Source organism: Oncorhynchus mykiss, chromosome 8, assembly GCF_013265735.2.
Source record: "Oncorhynchus mykiss isolate Arlee chromosome 8, USDA_OmykA_1.1, whole genome shotgun sequence".
NCBI lineage: Eukaryota > Metazoa > Chordata > Actinopteri > Salmoniformes > Salmonidae > Oncorhynchus > Oncorhynchus mykiss.
In genome coordinates, this window is record NC_048572.1 from 80,730,007 (window position 1) to 80,734,343 (window position 4,337).

The following is a 4,337-nucleotide window of genomic DNA, read 5'->3' on the forward strand; positions in this document are numbered from 1 at the left end:
CCCGTGACAATGGAGCCTCAGACTTCCTCCAACTGCTCTGACCTTAACAATTGGAACACTTTAAATAATTATCAGCTGCTTTGAATATGTTCTGATATTAAACCCAGGTGGAGAGAGACATGATGGTGCAGGTGGAGGCCTAGGTGGAGAGAGACATGATGGTGCAGGAGGAGAGAGACATGCTGGGGCAGGTGGAGGAACAGGTAGAGAGAGACATGATGATGCAGATGAAGGCCCAGATGAAGAGAGACATGATGAGGCAGGTGGAGGTACAGAGGGAGAGAGCACTGATGGTGCAGGTGGAGGCCCAGGTAGAGAGAGACATGATGATGCAGATGGATGCCCAGATGAAGAGAGACATGATGTGGCAGGTGGAGGCCCAGGTGGAGAGAGAGATGATGGTGCAAGTGGTGGCCCAGGTGGAGAGAGACATGATGGTGCAGGTGGAGGCCCAGGTGGAGAGAGACATGATGGTGCAGGTGGAGGCCCAGGTGGAGAGAGACATGATGGTGCAGATGGAGGCCCAGGTGGAGAGAGACATGATGGTGCAGGTGGAGGCCCAGGTGGAAAGAGACATGATGGTGCAGATGGAGGCCCAGGTGGAGAGAGACATGATGGTGCAGATGGAGGCCCAGGTGGAGAGAGACATGATGGTGCAGATGGAAGCCCAGGTGGAGAGAGACATGATGGTGCACTCTAATAAAGAATATGCTGTATGTTGTCAAGGTCTTCTACAGTTATCATCAAGTCAATAACAACATGTAACAATTTGTCTTTTGGAATGATATATCTTGTCATTATTATATTGACATTAGTCCTTCATATTCTGTATAACTGAACATGTTGCAACTTTCATTCTTGGGTTGAAATAAAGATATTGTGATATTTTTTTTTAGATTAAAGGAGTTCAAAACAAATATTTTCAAAATTACAGTTATATTTCTGGTATATAGATACGTTTAGACACATTCTGTGGAACACTGTACTAGGCAGGATTTTCACAGGCAGACAGAGTAACGAGCAACGAGATGAAGGAACTCATGGACATAGAAAAAGGAAGTAACAGATTGGCCTAATGCCAATGATGTGGACCAATGATATGAGAGTTGATATCCACAGCGGGCGTATCCAAATAAGAACAGAATCTGAATCATAACATTATGAAACACTTCTAGTAGTAAAACTCAACAGATATAGAAAATGAAATACCAGCAAGTTGTTAAATGAACAAAGAGCTTGTATAGACATTTAATTAACATTTATTCAAATCAGACGCTTTAACGTTAACGAACACAGAACCTTCCTTCCATGCCATTACATTCTACTGTGGACTGAAGAGGAAGCCATGACATCTTTGAAAAACCTTTTAGTTTGAGGTCTTATTTAAATAGATTAGTTAATATGTTCATGGACCAGTGTGGGCTGTTTAGTGTATCAGTTCCTGATGTTAACCTTCATAGTCCAGGTGAAGAGCTGAAACAGAATCAGACTCTATAACCACTATCTATACACACTATCTATGTACACTATCTATAACCACTATCATACACAGGTTGTCAGTATACAGAGCAACAACATGTTACTTTGTGTTCTGTTCATCACCACTCTATAACTCTATTGGACATTGGTGTAGTGATATTGATCCTTCACATACTGTCCAGATTAAATTGTTACACCTTTCACTCTAGAGTCAAGAACAGGAATGGAATGGATGTGAAGGGATTCAGGAGGAGAATGGGAATTGACAAGATGAAGCCAAGGACTGTATATGATGGAACCAGGGGGTGGACTGTAGAGTTTGGGCCTGGATTCTTGGTCAACATCATCATCAGGCCATGGTAGGTAGGTAGGCTGCTGCTGTGATGATAACGACGATGATGATGATGATGATGATGATGATGATGATGATGATGATGATGATGATGATGATGATGACAGTCCCCCTCAGGAGGAACTAAAGGTGGAGGAGGAGGGATGTTAGTTTGGTCAGGTTTAAGTAGCGGTGGCTGTGGTGTTTAACAAAAGTGAGGACAGGTGTGGAGGATGATTGGCAGTTAGTAGCAGCTGGTGCTTGTTGAGTTGATGGAAAAGCTACGTTCAATGCAACTAGTTGAAAGAGTTGCTTTCAGGTCTGGTCCTCTCTCCTGAATTTAAGTAAACATTTAACTCCATTAAACACATAAAGATGCAATATTTTCGAATGAATGTAATTCTAAAAGTATGTTTAAAAATGGAAGTGATCTTTCTGTTGTCTAGGTATACAGTGGGGCAAAAAAGTATTTAGTCAGCCACCAATTGTGCAAGTTCTCCCACTTAAAAAGATGAGAGAGGCCTGTAATTTTCACCATAGGCACACTTCAACTATGACAGACAAAAGGAGAAAAAAAATCCAGAAAATCACATTGTAGGATTTTTAATGAAATTATTTGCAAATTATGGTGGAAAATAAGTATTTGGTCAATAACAAAGGTTTATCTCAATACTTTGTTATATACCCTTTGTTGGCAATGACAGAGGTCAAACGTTTTCTGTAAGTCTTCACAAGGTTTTCACACACTGTTGCTAGTATTTTGGCCCATTCCTCCATGCAGATCTCCTCTAGAGCAGTGATGTTTTGGGGCTGTTGCTGGGCAACACGGACTTTCAACTCCCTCCAAAGATTTTCTATGGGGTTGAGATCTGGAGACTGGCTAGGCCACTCCAGGACCTTGAAATGCTTCTTACGAAGCCACTCCTTCGTTGCCCGGGGGGTGTGTTTGGGATCATTGTCATGCTGAGAGACCCAGCCACGTTTCATCTGCAATGCCCTTGCTGATGGAAGGAGGTTTTCACTCAAAATTTCACGATACATGGCCCCATTCATTCTTTCCTTTACACAAATCAGTCGTCCTGGTCCCTTTGCAGAAAAACAGCCCCAAAGCATGATGTTTCCACACCCATGCTTCACAGTAGGTATGGTTTTCTTTGGATGCAACTCAGCATTCTTTGTCCTCCAAACACGACGAGTTGAGTTTTTACCAAAAAGTTATATTTTGGTTTCATCTGACCATATGACATTCTCCCAATCTTCTTCTGGATCATCCAAATGCTCTCTAGCAAACTTCAGACGGGCCTGGACATGTACTGGCTTAAGCAGGGGGAGAAGTCTGGCACTGCAGGATTTGAGTCCCTGGCGGCGTAGTGTGTTACTGATGGTAGGCTTTGTTACGTTGGTCCCAGCTCTCTGCAGGTCATTCACTAGGTCCCCCCGTGTGGTTCTGGGATTTTTGCTCACCGTTCTTGTGATCATTTTGACCCAACGGGGTGAGATCTTGCGTGGAGCCCCAGATTGAGGGAGATTATCAGTGGTCTTGTATGTCTTCCATTTCCTAATAATTGCTCCCACAGTTGATTTCTTCAAACCAAGCTGCTTACCTATTGCAGATTCAGTCTTCCCAGCCTGGTGCAGGTCTACAATTTTGTTTCTGGTGTCCTTTGACAGCTCTTTGGTCTTGGCCATAGTGGAGTTTGGAGTGTGACTGTTTGAGGTTGTGGACAGGTGTCTTTTATACTGATAACAAGTTCAAACAGGTGCCATTAATACAGGTAACGAGTGGAGGACAGAGGAGCCTCTTAAAGAAGAAGTTACAGGTCTGTAAGAGCCAGAAATCTTGCTTGTTTGTAGGTGACCAAATACTTATTTTCCACCATCATTTGCAAATAAATTCATTAAAAATCCTACAATGTGATTTTCTGGATTTTTTGCCCTCATTTTGTCTGTCATAGTTGAAGTGTACCTATGATGAAAATTACAGGCCTCTCTCATCTTTTTAAGTGGGAGAACTTGCACAATTGGTGGCTGACTAAATACTTTTTTGCCCCACTGTATATACTCATATTTAAAATTGTTTGCCACTCATAAAACAAAAACGTCTAGTGAGGTGATAAAGTATGTGAACCACTGCACAGTTTTCACTTCATTTTGTTGTTTTAGAGTCTGACGTGTGGAAACATGTTATTTATATTTTCTTATGATCAATACAACCTACCCAAGTGGCAGAAAAAACACTTTTTCTGAGGCTGCAATTCTTACATGATCAGATATTGTTTGATACAGTACGTGCCATCCCTATACTATTATGGCTGGTGCACTAAACAACAATATTTTATAATTCGATTTTGCTTTTAGAATTCCATGTTTTATCTCACAACTGTCAGTTGGGATAAAAATGGACGCCTCTATAGATGAAACTGCTTTAGGTTCTCTCTCATGAGACCCCTCTATAGATGAACCTGCTTTAGGTTCTCTCTCATGAGACCCCTCTATAGATGAAACTGCTTTAGGTTCTCTCTCATGA